The sequence below is a fragment of the Corythoichthys intestinalis genome, chromosome 12, assembly GCF_030265065.1.
Source record: "Corythoichthys intestinalis isolate RoL2023-P3 chromosome 12, ASM3026506v1, whole genome shotgun sequence".
NCBI lineage: Eukaryota > Metazoa > Chordata > Actinopteri > Syngnathiformes > Syngnathidae > Corythoichthys > Corythoichthys intestinalis.
In genome coordinates, this window is record NC_080406.1 from 17650622 (window position 1) to 17671271 (window position 20650).

Here is a 20650-nt window from a genome sequence, read left to right on the forward strand (position 1 = left end):
ATCAAAATAAAACTCCTCAAATGTGAGCATTGGCAATCGAGATGAGTAGAGGACAGCCTGGGAATTCCCTTAATTTTTCATACATTTTTAATTATCAATTCATTTTTGTACTGTTTATCCACAGGAGGGTCATAGGGATGTAGGAGCCGAACTATGGGACGTAAGGCTGCAACAACTAATCGATTAAATTGATTAAAAATTAGTTGCCAGCTAATTTAATAATCAAATTTTGCGGGCAGCTATGAACAGTCCCTTTTGGGTCCTTGTTTGTGTAATGTGCCAGTGATTAGAGCAAAAGAGAAAGAGTTCACTGCTACACTCATGTTGGGTTGCTGAATCAATAATACTGTATTACGAAGTGTTAAGAGTTTGTCTTTTGTTCTGTAAGATCCAGTGTGCCTCCATCAGAGGTGCGTAAATGGAGGCAATTGTATTGTTTGTTATCTTTGTTGATGAGACGTGACTACTTAGCAAGTAGCGCTAAGCTAGTTTGCGATTATGCTAATCAGTGCCTTAAGTGTCAGTTTGTATTGTGTTTTGAAGAAGCAAATTGACACTTGAGATATTGTTAGACAGTTGTCTCATTTCTTTTCATAAAGAAACCACACACACGCAAACCCATTTTATCAGTCTCTCTTCGACACAAACACGCCACACATTCAAACTGTAAATTGCCATACAAGAGAGTGTGCTTTAAAATTGGATTTGGATTGTATTTGTGAACAACTGTTTGATAAAGAAAACCGATTCTTTACAGTCTGCCTCCACATTTGATTTTTGAAAACAAATGAGTCAATGACACAATTTATATCGGCGCTTTGGCCACAAGAGAAAAAAAATGTCATTCAGCAGCCCCCCCCCCCTTTTTTTTTTTGACTGAACAGGACTTTTGTCTGATTTGTGTTCTGAGAAATTATTTTTTTTGTTTTATACTTAGAAGCTTTTTAAAAAAAGCTTAATAAGTTTTATGTACTTAAAGCAGTACAGTTGTAGACTACAGTTAAGTGAAGAATCTGTAATAAAATATTTTTGAAGGAAATAGTTATCCATTTTGTCTTGGTTGTTACTTACAATATCCCTGAAACGACAAGTTAAATTGTGAAATTAATTGAAAAAAGTGACCTTTATCCGATTAATCATTTATAAAAAAAAAAAAAAAAAAATTTTTATCGTTAGTTGCATCCCTACTGTACAGGAGGTGGGGTAAAGCCTGAATTCGTTGCCAGCCAATAGCAGGGCTCAATGAGGAAAAACAACCATTCACGAACACAATCATAACTACGAACAATGAGGGAGTTCAATCAGTTTTCCATGCATGTTTTTGGGATGTAGGAGGAAACCCGAGCACCTGGAAAAAAATGCAGGCACGGGGAGAACATGCAAACCCACCACAGAAGCCGGAGCCTTGGATTGAACCCTTGGTCTAAGATTAGACGTTTCCATTGAATATAAGTGTTAAACTAGTGCACGCTCAGAAAATGAAACATTTTAATGCGCAGTGTGTACAATTTTCTTTGCAATGTGTGCTTCGTTTTATAGTGTAACTCAAATGACGTGAAATAAACTGAAAACAATCAACATTGGACTGTTTGAGGAATAGGGGCGGGAAACCAAACCATTTGCGATACAAAGCTCACGATAACGATCTCCCGATATGGTGGTTTAACAATTATCGATACATGGGTAAGGAAATCATTCTAGGATATTCTTCAGAACAACTTATAAACAGAAAAGTTTATGTTCATCCTTCTGCTGTGAGTTCATCACTAGTAGACGTCCAATTCATTTGAAGCAGGAGGTTGACAGCGAATGAACATTAGTTAATCCCTCTGATTTCAAGCGGATTGGACATCGATGTCAGTCAACGGCAACCAATGAGTTTAATTTTGGGGCATTTCACGTCATTTGCTGTTGATTTTCAGTCTTTTTTTTTTTTGTTGATTTGGGGGCATTTCTGTTTCACTTCCTGTTTATTTTGGGCTCCAGAACAAGAGTGACCCGGGAATCACCCTAATTGAATAAGAAGCAACTCAAAAACAACAGGAAGGAACCTGTAAAAGCCCTAAAATGAACGGGAATCGATCTGTAAATGCCCACAAAAGAGGCTGTGAATGCTTCAGGTTTTAGTGCCACTGACTGTGCTAGATGTCCAATCATAGACTTCACTATCAGTTGACAGGATACGGGGCTGATCCGTAGGGGGCATGTTTTAAAAAACTTAAAATTCAAATATTTTCAAAACCAAAGCCACTAGCGATTTAAAACCAAAACAGGCACCTCCTTTAGGCATATATAAGTCTCCATGAGCAGCGGCATTAAAAAATTCAAAGTCGTTCCATAATAAAATCCTAATTATTTTTTATATAACATAACTTAAAATGGCTATAAAATTCTCAGATCTTGCGCTAGATGCACAAAAATCCCCAAATGCAGAGATAATCACCTATATATGCAGGATCAATAGCCATATTTAACATATCATGTAGGTTTTTGCCAGAAATAGCAACTTAAATGGCATGTGTAGAGATACAAAATCCAACATGGCGCAGTCACAAAACAAAGAGCTTTTTAAGTTGAGAATTCTGGGAAATAAATGCTTAAATCGGGCAGTTATCGTTCATTTTACGTAAATATTTCAAGCAAAAGTTACGCTATTGTGTATCCAATGAGGTGGCCATCACGAAACAGAGCTTTTAAGTTGAATTCTTGTAAATAAATGCTTAAATTGTGGAATTTCAATAGATATGAACGTAAAACCAACTAGATTCTTGGTTGAAAGCAAAAAGCGGGCAGTTATCGTTCATTTTATGTAAATATTTGAAGCAAAAGTTACACTAATTTTTAGGGCTGCAGCTATCGATTATTTTAGTAGTCGATTAATCAATGAACTAGTTAGTTTAAATAATCGAGTAATTGAATAAAAAACTCAAGAAATGTAAATACCTGAGCTGAGCCTCAAACGGTATAAAAAATAAATAATTGAGGATCTATGTACAACAAAAGAACAATTGGCCATCTCACATCGCAAAAGTTCGCTAGCTTCAATGCTATAAAATGGTAACATTGTTTTTTGTTTTTTTTACAATGCTCTTAAATGGTTCAGACACATATTATCATACAAAAAATGGCTGAATATACCTATAAACTAAATTCTGAATACAAAAAAAAAAAAAAAAAACATTAGCTCAAACAAAAACTTATGTTGCTTATGTTGGTCTTAACAGGGAGCAGCTCAATTCAGCCATGTGAAATGAGGCGGACTAGAGGGCAGTGTATCCACCCAAATCAATAAAACTAAATGCAAACACTTTCAAAACAAACCATTACAACGCCTCTTTAATTAAAGGAATACTCGAAGCAGCAAAATTTAATTCGAATCTTTTTTTCCTAATCGAATACTTGAGTTAATCGATTAATCGTTGCAGCACTACTAAATTTAGCCATTGATTTTTTTTTTTTTCTTCACGTTTCAAAGTGCATGCATGGTGCTATTTAATATAATAAATACCTTCAATCCTCGACTAAATCACTCTTGAGACACTCCTGCCTGCTTGTATGCAGTAAAACCTTTGTCCTGTTTCCACCTAAATCCGGCGTTAGAAAGCAGCGTGTTTGAGTTTATCACAGGTAAAGCCAACTCAACGTTCTGCGTGCCTCGGCCCCCTACGAGAAGGCGTGGCGCAATGACTGTGGGAGCTGTCTTGTCAACTGATGGTGGAGTCTATGGTCCAATCCAGTCAAAATGAAATAGATGTCTAGCGCCGTCAATGGCAGCCATTGAGTTAACAGAGACACTATTCAAGTGGAAGATTTTGATAGCAATCTTTTTTTTTTCTTTTTCTTACAGTGACACCTTTTTAAAACGTCATATCTATTCTTGGCAGGAGCATATCGATAACCTTTAGGGATCCAAAGTGTCACCATTTTGATATTTTGTTACACCTCTATTGAGGAACTGTTCAAAATCTAGGCCGTTTCCATCAGCACCATGTTGTGTTCGCTTAAAAAAGTAACCTCTGATCACAGAGATGCACCTAAATTTTCTTCGAGCTACGATCATGAGATCACCTAGCCCCGTTATCGAATTTGGCACTGCTAGTGAAAAAAATCAGCAGCACTGTGCTGTTTACTGCCCCTCGCCATTCCATCCATTCATATTTTTCATTATTTATCAAGGAAGTGTCATGAGAATAAGAAACCTAACTTAATGTAGTTTAAGCAGCCCATGCGCAACCTCCCAACTATTCCTCCCCCATCATAAAAGGCAGCACTCTCAAGAGCTAGACTGTGTCCCTGAATTACCCTAGTTTGCACGAGTGTGTCATTCCGGAGGAATTTTAAACACACTGGCTAAGACCTGCCCAATTAAATATACAGGCGCAGATAAATATATGCGTGCTTACACACATACCGCGACAGCCACCAGTCACTACTTATTTGTCCTAATAACGTCGGGGAAACGCACCGCAGATTAGGCTCGGCCAACTTGTGCTCTTTTTCTCCGTTATGCTGTTCGTCATGCGCTAAATGTTAGAGCGGAAATGTCAGCAAAGCCGGGTTGATATCAATATAGCATCTGTCAGTCAACACAAACGCTTATTAAACTTTCTGATAATTTGCCATGAAACACGTGTAATAATCATGTAAGAAAATGTATTGATAAATTTCTTGACTGGAAAATGCATTTTTTTAAACTTGTGTGTAACCCTTGTTATTTCAACCTGAGTGTTTGACCAGTTTTAATGTATCACATGGGAGTTCATTTCTGGAGAAATTACACAGGGATGCTTTGCTCTGTTTGGTCGGTAAATTTTTCCTGATTCCCACTGGAATTGATGGAAATGTATGGCATTTACGTTTATAGTCTTTAGCATTGATGGTTATAGACATCTTTAGCATTGACAGACATAGCCGTATTTGGCATTGACGCTTGCACCACGAAAAATCAAAAAACTGCAAAGAACAGCAAAAATGTGAAAAACCAAAAGACTAAATCTGCAAGAACCGAGATAACCCATAAAATAAATGAAGATTTTTTTTTTTTAAAAACTCATATTAATAGATAAATTTTATATAGATAAAATTGTATATATACACTAGAGATGTCCCGATCGATCGGGTCCGATCACGTCATTTTCAAAGTATCGGAATCGGCAAAAAAAAATATATATATTTTAATTAAATCGTTTTCTAATTGTATTTTACGTTACAGACATAATATGTTACTCTCATCCAGAGTCTTTAGTTTAGGCTTAACGTAGGGTTATCAAAAATTAATTTAGCTATCAATTAGCTAAAACCTTGCAATCCCTCTCCCTATGATTAGAAATATCATGGGAAGCAATGTGGGGAAGCTAGGTGACAATAGATCTTTGCCTTAACACCTTAACTTATTTCCCAAAGCAGAGAAGATATAGCCATTGGTAGCACGGCGCACAGTCATGGTTCCACTTCCCATCATGCATTGGGGCATGCTGCAGTATCATTTACTGAAAGCTCAACAAATACACTAGATGGCAATATTTAGTCACAATACAGAAAGTCACAAGTCTTTCTATCCGTGGATCCCTCTCACAGAAAGAATGTTAATAATGTAAATGCCATTTTGAGGATTTATTGTCATAATAAACAAATACAGTACTTATGTACTGTATGTTGAATGTATATATTCGTCCGAATTTTATTCATTTTTTTCTCAATGCATTGCCAAAATGTATATGATCGGGAAAAATTATCGGGAATGATTGGAATTGAATCGGGAGCAAGAAAAAAGCAATCGGATCGGGAAATATCGGGATCGGCAGATACTCTAAAACAATCGGGATCGGCTCGGGAGCAAAAAAACATGATCGGAACAACCCTAATATACACAGTAGTAGGCCTGCAGCTCTCGATTGTTTTAATAGTCGATTAATCGATAAACTAGTTAGTTTGAATAATCGAGTAATTGGATAAGGAACATAAAAAAAATTAAAATACCTGAGCGGAACCTCAAAGGTATAAAAAAAATAAATAAATGAGGATTTAAGTACAACAAATGAACAATTGGCTAACTTGCATAGCAAAAGTCCGCTAGATTAAATGCTATAAAATGCCAACTTTTTATTTTTAGTTTTACAATGCTCTTAACAAATGGTTCAAACACATATTCTCAAAAAAACTGCTAAATATACCTAAAAACTAAGTTACGAATGCATTAAAAAACCATTAGCTGTTGGTCTTAACTGGGAGCAGCTGGATTCAGCCATGTGGAATGAGTAGTGTCATATTCACCGTTGCCACTAGAGGGCAGTGATTCCATCCAAATCAATAAAACTATTACAACGCCACTTTAATTAAACGAATACTCGAAGCAGCAAAATTAAATTCAACTCATTTTTCTTATCGAATTACACAAGTTAATCGATTGATCGTTGCAGCACTAATATATACATATACAGTGGTACCCCTACATACGAAGTTAATTCGTTCCAGGAGCTTGTTTGTAAGTCGAAATGGTCGTATGTCGAGCAGGATTTTCCCATAAGACTATATTATAATTCCATTAATTCGTTCCACAGCCCAAAAACCTACACTAAATGAGATTTTACTTTCACTTTCAATGTTTTCTTGAGAAGAGCGTCAACTGCAGTGGACAGTAGGCGTTTTTTGTTGGATAAGTTCTGAAATAAATGAAATAAACCTGACGAAACTGCCAATGTTACCACAATAATAATTGTCAACTTAACTTATGAAGATTGGCGAACGGTGGTCGGAGGACCGTGGAGATGTATTGTTGAGCCAGTTTACGGATGCGTACTCCACGCTCATATTTTTACATAATTTGCATCTTCATTTCAATGGTAAGCGTCACCTTTTTCCTTGTTTCACCACCTGTACCAACCTTTTTAAAACCTGTGTTGATTTCTCTCACAAGAAAATCAGCCGTGCGTCCGTCTGCGGTGCTGTCATGTAGTCGTATTTCAAGCATGTCGTCAGATGTAGAAACAAATGGCGAGTCAAATTTTACGTCAGATGTCGAATAGATCATGTGTAGAAGCAATCATATGTCGAGGTACCACTGTATATATTATTTCAGTCTGATGCTTGACACAGACTTGAGAACAAATAGTGAGTCTTTAGATGTGAGCTGCTCGTCTTTGGTTGACTTTTAAACTCTTTTCCAAATCTCATAAAAGTATTTAGATGTGGGCCCAGCATTAGTTGCTCACAATTATCATAAATGACGTAAACAGAGCAGCCGTCAATCGATACTCGCTAGTGCTTTTAATTAAATTTACGCTTTTAAGACTCATCACTTGACTGAATGAATCAAGATAGCGCCAGATCAAATGCTATTGATCCTTAAGTGCCAATTTGACATGTGTTCCTTAAGTAGCACTTTCATATTTCATGCGATGACAGGGGTCAACAGAGATGCCTTTTGTTGCGTGTTTTAAATGCGGGGACGACGTCCAAGCGGATGAGGCGGTCAGCAAAAAAGTGGACGAGAATCAAAACGTGCCTGGGAAAGCAATGGCTTCTATTGTTTTGGCTGCTGTTTCAGGCTTTTGCCAATGAATGATGATTTTCAAAAGAGCACCACGCCTTGAATTTGGATCATTCATGTCTGAGAGCAGCATGTTTCATCCTGTTTGCCATTTACTTGTAGTCTGTACACAAAGTTTTGGAAAAAGAGATGTTAATTTGCTGTCTAACTACCATTTGGGAGAAAGGCATAAACTTTTTTTTTAAGATGGGCATACGAGTGACTATCAAAAAATGTGTGTCCCAGGCATGAATAAAATATATTTTTTTAATTGTTACTACATTTCACACAAAGACGAACTCACAAAATTTTTTAATTTACTAGAGATCGACTGATGTCAGTTTTTCAGGACCGATACGATACCGATTATTAGTAGTTAGAGGGGCTGATAACAGATTTTTGGAGCCGATATTCATTTCCAGAAAAAGTAACAATTGGCAAAAAAAAAAAATAAAAAATTAAATAACAATTTTAAACATGTTATTGTCCCACCGTGCCGCCTTCCTAATGCGAATTATATTTAAACAAGAATGACATAGAAAAATGCTCATCTCTATTAAATTTTTCATTGAGCGAGTCCAATCAAATCCGCTCACTGCTGAGAACAGCCGAGCACACACAGACACCATGAGTTGCCACAGCACACTAGTGTTTATTAAGCTAAACGATGTTTGACACATTCGATGTCTTTGAAGGTAGCGCTTCCAAGCTTCTCCTGAAGGATTAAAGCTTCAACACCTGTCAATCATTGTCAACTTCAACAAGCAAAACTCGCAGTGCACAGCTGACCAAGAAAAGCAGCAAGCGGGACAGTGAGGCTGTACCAGCATGAAGCAGAAAAACAATTTTTTAAAATTAAAAACCCGGTCCTTTTCACCCGATTCTGATCCTCTGAAAAATGGCGGGATCCGTAGTCCCTATCAATAGTTTAGTTTATATTTTCTGGTATACGTCAAATTTCCAAATATCGGACCAATATGTCGGCCGGTCGATATATAGGTATATCTCTATAAATTACTATTTTCCATATAAAATATGGTTTTGTATTTAGTGTTTTGTCCTGATTTAAGGAACGCTGTCAGCCCGTCCAAGTCCAAATGGATTTAACATCTATTGCCGGTAATGGTAGTCAATGCTAATGTATGAAATAACATTCAAGCAGTTAGCACAATAGGAAAGTTGGAGATCTTTTTTCTTAGTATCAGTATTACAAATACGGTAGTAATGTGCCCAAATTATTTTGTGGTCAATGTAAAAAGAGTTCATTTTTAAAGCAAGTCTGGTTCTTCTTTCAACTGCAATGAGGCCTTCTACATGACAACAACTCGGCATGAGCGAACCACTCCTGTTCGGGGCAGGTGGACAAGTGCGCCTGTCATATGGCTGTCATTCTCAGTCGAGAAATATGAAAGCAAAATGACGAATAGGTCCAACTTTTCTTGTTCCTTCCCTCCAGAATTGGAGACAACCAATCCCAATGAAAAACCTTTTTTCTAAGGTCTCACCAATAGATGACGGAACTGCGAAAAGACAGCACACTGAACTGTACTTCCTTACAAAATAGGCTTATGGGACTTTCACCCAAATGCTACAAAATGCTATTTGATATGCTTTTACTTATTAATGTAAGCGTGGGCAGCGGCACGCTTTGCGGTATAAAAACAACTCCCCAGTGGTCCTCTGATCCCCAAAACAAGAAGAACACTCCACAGGAATTACTGGATTTACCTCATATTTCGATGCCTTCCGCAGAATATAGGGAATATTTCAGATTATTTCCAGAGTATTTCATTGGATGACGCGATCCGGTCACTTTCAAAAACGAACATGCCGATCACGCATTGCTTTTTTGGAACTTGTAGAAACGACTCTAGACATTACGACACATTAAAGATGTGTTCTTCATAGGTTTCCGGAAACCAAAAACTCGGGAGGAAAAAATGTGAAGACCGAATCAACTTGCGCGGACTTTTAACTCCAGCTTGGCGAATCCATTCACGTTTCATATGCAGTAAACATTATGTTGGGTTGAGATGGTCTTTCTTTTCTTTCAGAGGACAAAGAGGTAAGCCATTTTTATATTTTTACCTTATTTTTTTAGCGCAACAATGTGCCGTACTGCTTCTGTCTGACAATGAATGACCTGAAAAGAATTACAATGGCATCTGACTGCCACTGTTACCGTTTCTGTTATATATACATATAAAAAAAACAACTTTAGTAAGGGGGAAGTGTAAATAAATTATAGGATTAAGATGTGTTATCAATGAAAAAATTAAAAGTGTTCGTTGGCTTTTACTGAGTAGCATTTGCGATCGCTACGCAAAGCTAACTAAATTACCCCCAAGAACGGTAAGAGACGTACGACAACCAGAGGATATATAAGAAAGACAGGGCTGATGGTAAAGGATAGCTTGTTGAAACAGGAGAATGTCATTGCCAGTCGCGTCGATAAAAAAGTTAAAGCTATGCTTAGGTCGGCTCGTTTTTTTCGTCTTTTTCAGCCTTCGACACTAAAGCCATCTCTTTAACAGAACATGTTTATGTTCTTCCACATCTTTGCCAGTCAATTTGGCACCAGGCACATCATTTTCGGAGAGAATTGGTAGGTTTAGCTCTGTAAATATCTTCTTCGTACACGATTTCCATTCATTTCTTATTAGGGACAAACGGGAGCTTGTCCCTACTTAGCAACAGTAGCTAATCTCATGAATATTAATGAGCGGAAGTGACGTGTTTCTTGCGGTACGCCATTGAAAGTCTAACTGTATTTGTATTCATCCCGTACCTTTACTCCAGGGGGAGGCGGAGGTAATGGCCTAAACCAACAACAGACATTACGGAAAAAAGAAAACAAACCAAAACAGGCGAAGAAGTTATCGTTAGTCACGACCAGGAAAGTTATGGCGAATGTAGGGTCAAATCCAATTTTACCAAAACTTTTTCCAAGTATATTTATTTTATATTACATAACAAACAGATATCGGATAAAACCCGAACAATACCCAACCCCAGTAATGCAAGCTTTTTAAATTACTTCCAGGGATTCGTTTTACCATACCGGAACAAGAACTGAAAAGTATGACCATAACAACGTGAATAATGTATTTCAAAAGGATCAAAAGAAACAACAAAACAAGTCCAGAGAGTGCAAATCAATATTGAGCACAAGCAGATACTTGGAGTGGTATTATTTATCTGTACGACTGCGAAGGGAGCCCTCCCACCCCCACAAAGCACTCCGTAGGGAAGTGCGCAAAGCACCTCGAACGCAGCACAAATCTTTGGAGTTTTAATTAGAAATCCCACAGAGCAAACAAATGCAAAAAGAAACATGAGAGGCCAATGAACACAAGAGAAAATAAATCCTCTGCTGCCTTCCATCAATATCCATTTCCCGAGCGTCCTTCACCTCCCCGCAGTTTTAAGTTAACATGCGTTGGGATTAGATAACATGGAAATAAACTGCTGGGGAAGAGCAGCGTGACCGTCTTTTGTCCCCCGATTGCATCCAAATGGGAGAAGACGACTAAACATCGTTCAGATATGGCTTTTTTTCGGGAATAATTATGCCACAACTCAAGGGCTTCCTCTCATCGCGACAAAGCTATCGATGTCTTTGTAGATAAATGTCAAAAGAGAGAAAATATGCATGCTCTTAAAGCTACCAAACAATGGTGCCACTTTGTCTACAAGTGTGAGGATGATAAAAAAAATTGCGCTGTTCGACATTTTTTAATTCAAGAAGGAATATTTTGGTAAAACTCCAACTACCCTTGACAGCAATAGACGTCCAATCTATTTGGACTGGGAGGGGCTATCGAACAACAGCATCTTAACAGTCAACATTCTTCTATTTATTTTTAAATACCTATTCATTAATTAACTTATTTTTAACATTTTTAAAAATCAAAAACTGAAAAAAATAATGTATTACTTTTTTTTTTTTTAATTAAAAAAATAAACAAAAAAAACATTCTATTTTTAATTCATGAAATGTTTATTAATGTTATTTTGGGGGGATAAAAATTAAGGTATCTTTTTAACATTTCTTTAAAAATGTATATTTTTATTTTACATTTTTTTTAGGGAAAAACAAACCATTTTAACCATTTGCTGCCATAAACGGCGATAGACGTCCGATCCAATCCATTCTGAGTGATCATGTGATCGCTGCCAGCCCCCAGTAATCCCAGTTGATTGTCACTTAATGACAGCCATCAGAGTTAAAATGGATTTGGTGTGTACGACTGTTGTCAGCAGTGATTGAGTTAATTTTAATAAATAAATAGCCCCTCCCAATTCATACGACAGGTCATGGCTTAGCTCCACTGAAAATGAGTAAATATGACAAAATCCAAAGAGCTGGCAATATAAAAAAAATAAGAAAACTTAGATTTAAATAAAATTAGCTGTCCTTTGGCAGACTGCAGTACTGTAACAATAGCATGAAAAGATTCTCAACTTAGCAGTAATCATTCAGTTAAAAAAATCAAATAACTTACTGTTCCTTCTTTAGTAGCCTGCAGCGAAAATACAGTATAAGTGCCTTTGATTTAGCATTTAGCAGTGGTAGGAATGTGAATCTACCTACTTCTATTTACGAACGTCTCTACAAACGTAATTTTCAGGTTACAATACACCTAAACGAGGAAATATTGACTCTTGTTAAAGAAATTTCAGGTTACAAGAGGCTAAAAATACTATACATTTAGTGTTGTTTTCATCAGTGATGACTACAACGAAAATATTTCGTCAACAAACACTTTCTTTCATGACGATGACGAGATGCTAACGAGCTAGAAACGTGTTTCGGAAGACTAAACATAACGAGTCTATTGCCAGTTTTCGTCTGCCGACACAAGAACGAGACCAAAATGCGCAACAGTTTCCGTCACATGTTCACAATATGTGACATTTTATGTGTAGATAGCCTGCATCGTAGCAGTGTCTGGTTGTGTCACTCATGTGACGTGCTGCGCGCCCCCCCTACTCACCAGTGCAGTGTCCTCTCCGCTCTGAACACTTGCACGCACACACACTGTAAGATTTGTTTTCTTATCATGGCCAGAGAAAATATGCAATGTTGCTTTCGCCTTTAAAGGTCTGAGCTGAGTGATCATCACACACTAAATGTAATTCATAGTTAGAGGTGTGACAAAATATCGAAATGGTGATATGTTGTGATACTTTGCATCCCTAAAGGTTATCGATACGCTCATGCCATGAATGAGATATCGTTTTAAAAAGGTGTCAATGTTTAAAAAAAAAAGTTGAGGAACCAACAAGTTGCTACCAAAATCTTCCACCATAATAGTGTCTCAGTTCATTGCATGGCTGCCATTGACGGCGCTTGACGCCCAATCCATTAAGACTGGGAAGAGCGAACAAACGTTCATTCATTCGAAACCAGAGCATTCATAGTGATTCTTTTCGATTTTTGAGGCATTTACAGGTCACTGTCTGTTCATTTTAGGGCATTTACAGGTCACTTCCTGTTGAGTTTGAGTCTCTGCCTATAAATTTCTAGGTCAATTATTGTTCTTTAACCCAAAATGAACAGGAAATGACTCATGAAATGCCCCCAAATTAACAGGAAGTGACCCGGAAATGCCCCAAAATAGACAGGAAATGACGGAAATCAACAGGTATTGACCTGAAATGACCCAAAATTACCTCGTTGCCTGGCATTGGCTAGCCCCGACGGCCATAGGAGTGGGAGGGGCCCGTTTGAAGAGGGAAGGGTTATATTCACTGCCACCCTCCCAGTTCAAAGGGATTGGATGTCTACTAGTGATAAACTTACAACAGAAGGATTAAGATAGCTTGTTTTTCTGATCATCAGTTCTTTTGCAAAATATCCTAGAATGATTTCCTGACCAGTGTTTCAATAATTGTTGTATCGCTATATTGGAGATCATCGTTATCGTAAGCTTTGTATCGCAAATCGTATCATATCGTGAGGTAATAGGACATTCCCACCCCTACTCATAGCGTTAGCAGAGCATTCGCGTTTGCGTCAGCATTAGGCTAATGCTAAAGGCAAGCATCCTCTTAACTCTAGGGCAACTTTTTTCCCCATTTAGTTTGTGCACCAAGTTGGTGTTGTCCTTGTAGACACTACAATATGTGCTCGTCTGTCAATGTTCATTGGAAATACAGGTAGTCCGTGGGTTATGACGTACCCGACTTACGTGATTTCGATTTTCTTTTTCCCAACAATGCTGACTTTTGTTCTGTTATGCATGCTTTTATCTTGCCGCGAGAAGCATAGAGGAGGTAGTACTAATGGCACCCGAGTAAAAGTGCATGTACATACGAAGAACGTTTTTGCGCACACGAAGAAGAGCCACGGTCACACACGAGCAAGAGCGCATTTGTTTCGTTCCCAAGAAAAAGTTGCGCAGCCGCGAGAGAGAGAGGGGAATGCCTGCAAGCCTGCGCGCAAATTTGTTGCTTGTGAAGCATCCACAGCGTAAACACCTGTATATAACACCTTTTGTACAGATTATTGTGCGTTTTCAATTGTAGTCGAATACTCGGGGCGAGTTTATGTGATTGTTTTGATGATGTTCGGACGCTAACTGATAGATGCTAATCGTTTGTGGGAATTGTTATTGCTGTATCAGCAGCTATCAATAAATGCATATTTGAATTGCTGTTATTGAAGATGAAACTGATTTAATTTGATTTTTATTTTAGTTACATTCTGCAAGTGTTGATGTCATAAGCAGCTGAACAAAGTCGGCAAAACACACGGATGTCTGACTTCGTCATTTCAGAGCTTAGCTCTTGTCTAGCGAGGACTCAGCTCCAACGTCTTAGTGAAGACAGTACAATGACGTCTAATACATGTTTTTGGATAGTTATTTTGAGATTTAGGGGGGTTTAGGGGGTTCTTAAAGGGTTCATTCTGACACGCGGAAATTCAGGTTACGTCGCCAGCGTAGGAATGGAATTTGTTCGTAACCCAGGGACTACCTGTAGTTGGAGACCCTTATTTACCGTATTGGCCCGAACATAAGACTGTTTTTTGCATTGAAATAACACGGAAAAAGAGGGGGTCGTCTTATATTCACGGTCTAGACATTATACCCCTTCACGACGCTAGATGGCGCCAGATATCATTGAAGCAATGTTCTGTCATGAGAGATCTCAGCTACTCTTTTTAGTTTAGCCAGTTTGCATTATTTTATTGCAATGTTTTTCCGTATTCAGATGTTTCAAGACTACAGTTACAGTTACAGAAAAAGATGGGGTCATCTTATAATCAGGGCCGTCTTATATTCGGGCCAATACGGTATTTATTTATTTTTGGTGTAAAATGTTTTAATTTTACAGACGAAAACATTTTTATCAAATGTCGACTAAAACTAGACAAAATCAGTCTTGAGTTTTCGCCAACAAAAACTACACAAAGACATACACATTTATGAAAAACAAATATGACAACGAACATTGAGTGTTATTGTCCAAAAGACGAACACTAAGAGAAAATTAAATAGGCTGTCAAAACCAACGCTGTATACAATACTGTAAAAGATATGCTTGTACTTCCTGCTTTCTACTTTTAAATGTCACGCCATAAGATCCTGATGCCCTATTGGTCATAATCTTTCCTATCATGCTTCCGTAATGGGATTCTTCTCGACTATAGGCCTATTATTGATGAAGTTTCAATTTGCGTGTCGCAGTATGATGGCGTGTTCAGGCGTGAGTGTTATTGTTGTTTCGCGGGTCGACATCGGAGCCAAAAGAGCACAAGTCCCTTCTCATTTTAAGAGTTTTTTTAAGCCCACAGACGGTTCCCCACATTAGTAGTACATTAGAGCACAGATCTCCTCACGTTTTGTGTGATGAGTGAGATCGGCGATAGGCTCCATCAATCTCATGAAAGAGGACACTGCCTCACTCAAAACGTAGGATTTTTTTTCTTTGTTTCCTTTGCATTATGTTCGATTATATACTTTTTTCCATATATTAACGGTTAATTTAGGTATGCGGGATGATTCAAAAGTGTTTGGCTGTCGTTTTATTCCGGTTTTACCCCGATTTTAAAATTTAATGTGGCGTTTCAGTAGTGCTTGGAACGGATTGGGGCATTTACATGGAAAAACACGTCTCTACTTACGGAATTTCCGGGTTACGAGACTACTTCCAGAACCAATTAATTTTGTAAGTAGTGATACCACTGTACAAGTAAATTTGTAAACAGGCCCGCAATGATAAATTCCAGCATCATTTTTTAGCACACCCCAACAGATAACTGTAGCCTAAACAACACAACATAACTTGTTCACCAAACTCTTGATTTTCAGTCTAGACCACTACCAAATTCATGCAAGTCGACACCTTCAGTTCAAGTGGATTGGACATCTATCACCGTCACAGGGTGGCAATTAGTGAATGCCGGAGTTGAGTGTGGCTTACCTCAGAAGCCCCCCCTGCCCTTTGAGCAGGGCCTCATATGGAGGGCCAGGCCTCGTGTCCCCTGGGCAGCGATGGCAGTCAGCCCCCTCCCCCCTTGGAGGCTGCACGCGTGCGGCTGCGTGTACGCTCGCAATACGCCGGCCCGCTCACGACACCCTACAGCCACAAGTCATTCACACCTGCGACACACAGGGAGAGAGACAACTTTGCTTTATCGGGACACTAACAAGCACAGCGGCGAGGAAAAGCAATGCTGTTGAGGTGACAACATACATACAGTACAAGCTAATGTTGTGCAAGAAGGGAAAAAAAATCTTCAATCACAATATGGGCCACTTCATATCAAGATATCGAGATGTCACAATAAGGTACATTTTCAGTTATTTGGCGAAAAATTATACAATTATGACTGCTTACACTAACATTGGTGAATTTACGTTAAACTGACCTGCCACAAATGTTAAAGGTACTGCTGCAACCTAAAACTATCCAGTGTTAATAGACGCAGTACAATACGATACATACCGTAATTTTCGGACTATAAACCACTACTTTTTCCTCTAATTTTGAATCTTGCAACTTATAGTCCAGAGCTGCTTATTTGTTGATTTATTTGGGTTTTTGGGGTATCACTTTATTTGACAGTTGCGTCATAAGACTGTCATAATTACGACATGATACTGTCATGGGCGTTAATGAATGCTTATGACGAATGTCATTACGTGTCATCTGGCAAATTTTGTCACTAACTCCATTTATGTCCGGCTCGGATCTTTTACATCCATTCAAAAGTGAGATAATTTGCCGGATGACACTAAATAATATCCGTCATAAGCACTTATTAATGCTCAATGCACTGTCATGTCATGTCGTAATTATGACAGTATTCTAACAGTCCGATGACGCTATTGTCAAATAAAGTTTTACCAAATATCATAACTGGCAATTAATGAAACAACTGGAACAGTAACTTAAGAAAAATTAGCACAGAACATGAATTTCGATTGTTATTTACATCTGTAGTGCTGCAATGCATGCTAAGAGGCATGTTGGATGACAACAGTGTTGACAGCAGGTGGCAGCAGAGGTTGACTGTCTCCCACAAGGGAGCAGGGATGGCCAAATGAAGTTTCTTGAAGCACTGAATCATGATGGTTCAATTGGTCTTATAACAGTGTCATGACGCTGCTGACAAATAAAGGGTTACTGGTTATCTTTTGGGGTAAATATTCCCTTAATACAGTGAGGACAGTTGCAGTTTATAGACCTGTGCAGCTTATCTATGAACAAATGCCCGTTTTCATGTCAAATTTGGTGGGTAGCGGCTTACAGTTAGGTGCGCATTATAATCCGAAAATTAAGGTATTTTTGCTAAATAAAAACAATATTAGTACTGGAACAAATTGTGTTTTCTTTGTTCTGTGTGGATTATATGTGTTTCTTTTCAATTGACTTGCATGCATTGCTCACGAAGGGATCCAATTGGATAACTATCAAGTGGAGACAAGGACATCTTGAGGCCAATTGGATACTACTATGGCATATAGAACCAGTGTAGCAAGTCGGCACAAATTGGTCGTCAACTGCTGGCCAAAACGTGCATTGCAAGAACAGGTATATTTAGGGTGATAATGACAATAGACATGTAAAATGTCAATAGAAAATTTGATATTGTTTTGGCGATATCTTGTCATATAGTGTGGTACTAGCGTGTTGGTGATGTATTAATGGGATGTCGAGGAATATCTTGAATAGGGTTGGGCATTGTTTGAATTTGACCAGTTCCGATTCCAGGTTTTGATTCCGGTTCCAAACGGTTCTGGATTCAGATTCTTTTAATAGTCAGGGTTAAAAAATTGCATCGTTTATATTAAAATTATATGGACTTTCAATTAACTTTGCTATGAATTTCTCACAGAGCTATTTTTAACTTGTATATAAATATCAGTCTTTGAATTTGAATATGATGAAGTTTCTTTCAACAGGAGTACACTTTCACAAAGATGTTTATTTTTCAAAAGTTCACAGAGAAAACATTTACACATATTCTTTTTCCTATGTTTTAGAGTGTCTTATGCTGCAGGCATTTATTGTATTGCATCATTTGTTTTAGGTGGTATTTCTACAAGTTAGTCAAGGGCTGAAATCATGCAGATGTCAGGCGGGGAGTGTTTTGTCCCTTGATGTTAAAGTTGACTACTTTTTAAGTCTGATTTCTTTCTAAACTGATATACTGTTCATCCGTCCACAAGATGTCCCTATTGTAACTCCGGACTCTACAGTTTTTCTTTGGTTTTGCCATGTGCGCTTGGCTTCCCCTAGTAGTGACTTACTGGAAGCAGCAGGCAAAAAGAACTTATTACTTTAGTTGTAAAAGAATCCTTAAGGTGTACAGACGCTACACACCTCCTCTGCACTACACACCGTTAGGAACCCTTGAACAAACAAAGTTTGCACGTTTTACCAGAGGGTCTGATATCATTTCGGTGTGTTTATTCTGTTGCTTTGTTGTTATTTATGTGAAGCAAGGGAACACGTTTTTGTGCTAAGCTAAATTAGCCACTTCATATGATTTGCTCATAACGGAGCTAGTCTTCATGTGGCTTCTTCTTCGTGGTGTTCGGCTGCAATTTTTTCCCGTCGGCGGTCAGGGCATCGAAAATAAAAAATTCGAACGGTTCTGGGTGAACCGCAGTGTTAGTCCCTGATCCTATCGATGCTCGATGCCCAACCCTCACCTGAATATTATCGGCAGTTTTGGCAGAAAGTCAAGCACTAGGCCGCAACTACTGGATCTCCAAAACACGCTGGTCAGCTTCAAAATAAAATCCCAATAAATCATGCGAGACAGGGTCCAGAAATTGGTAAAGCTATTATTTTGAAGAAGGTCCACAGATGATGTCCATGAGGATTTGCCCAATTTTAAAGTAAACAATGTCTTTAAACGATTTATCCCCTGTCAAAACAGGCGATGCATCGCAAACACTTATTTGATCATCCATTAGCAATCGATTTGTGGCAGCCTTAAAGTCAGCTTTTAGTGGGCAAAGGCCACAATTTAGAGCTGGCGTGACAATTGCATGTACCTTTGATTCCATCTGATTGTGTTGCCGTCCCAGTAACCATGTAGCGTGCTGCAATGGCTTCTAGATGGACACTAACTGGATAGCGGGTTATGTTTTAACATGTTATATTAAATTAGTGCCTGATTTGATTTGATACTTTTGTAAGAGTCAATGTTAAAAAATGAGATGCGTGAGGTGCATCAGCCATGTGATGTTTATTTCCTCTCTATTTAGCTTTTGAAAGGTTGCTTAATTCATGCTTATATAATAATTTAAAGAACCGTTAACCCCTTGATGGCTGAATTTACTTTGAACAAATACACGTCAAAAAGAATTGGGGGAATACATAAGTACGTGAAAATAATTATAATAACTTTTAAAAAAGTATAGAAAACTGAATTCAAAAATAAAAAATGACAAAACCCTGAATTTAAAAAAATCTAAGTTTTACAAAACTTTAAAAATATATTTACAATTTCTTATGAAATATTTAAGAAATTTGAAAATTAGAAAGATTTTTCCGGAATTTTTTTTTTTTTTAAAGATATATAAAGAATAAAACATGTTTAAAAATTCAGTATTTGGGGGGAAATTATAAAAAAATAAATAAATAAATAAAAATAAATTATTTTTTAAACCTTTTTGTATTATTTATTTATATATATATGTATATATATAAAATTTTCTTTACATTTTAAAATGTCATTTACACTGTGATTTTTTTTTTTTCATTTTCAGCTGTATTTTTTAATTTAATTGTCTATAGTATTTTTAGCAACGATAGTATTTCTATATAATTATGTTTTCCTCCAATGCTTCATGTATATTTGTAATTTGTATTTCTGTTTCTTTGTGCGCGCTCAAAATAAAAAGCATCATTCAGTAATTCATTTAACTCTTCAGCTGCCATTGACAGTGCTAGACATCCAACCCTATAATGTGGGAGGGTTGACAGCAAATGAACATTCTCTCTGCAACCCTCACAGGGATTGAAAGTCTTCTAGAGAAACTCGTTTCAATTCACAGCAGAAGGATGATTGGACACCAAATGACTAGCACCATACATGGCACTGAAAGAGTTAAATGCAAATTCAGGCATCAAGGGATTAAGGCAGGGTGTCAAACTCATCTTTGTTGCGGGCCACATCATAGTTCTGGTTTCCTTCGAAAGGCCATTTCATCTTGACAGCCCGAGTTGGCAGACAAATCGACCAATTGACAACTAATCGATGATCAAATTAATCTCAGACAATAATTAAATAGCCCTAATATTTCAATAGACATGTTTTTGGGAAATACTTGTAACACGGTTCTCAATGGTTAAAGATTTTCCCATTTTAAAGTCGATACCAAGCCTATTTTAGCTATTGTTTTGATTATGTGTTTACAACAGATGTCCCGCCCTCCACCAATCAGCCAATGGTTGCCAGAGCTCTATAAGCTACGTAAACTAAGGTTGCGACAACTTTCACAAACAAAATGAACAATATCGTTGACTAATAGAGAAAAAAACTCATTCCGAATCTCACGAGTCATCAGAAAGAAGGATATATGCATTGGAGATGCTTTTGATCAGTGGAGAAATTGACAACAGATGCCGAAGTTGCACAACTTCTCCTCGACAGGT

General features: G+C 37.7%; 1 protein-coding gene across 2 annotated transcripts in view; it reads right to left on the reverse strand.

The window, feature by feature from the left end:
• Positions 1-20650, reverse strand: part of bcl9 (BCL9 transcription coactivator) — a 65400-nt gene that overhangs the window by 35875 nt on the left and 8875 nt on the right. For both annotated transcript variants that reach the window (XM_057851813.1, XM_057851814.1), the window contains exon 2: positions 15959-16137. The gene's annotated coding sequence lies outside the window, so the exon portion shown is untranslated. The remainder of the gene's footprint in view (positions 1-15958; positions 16138-20650) is intronic.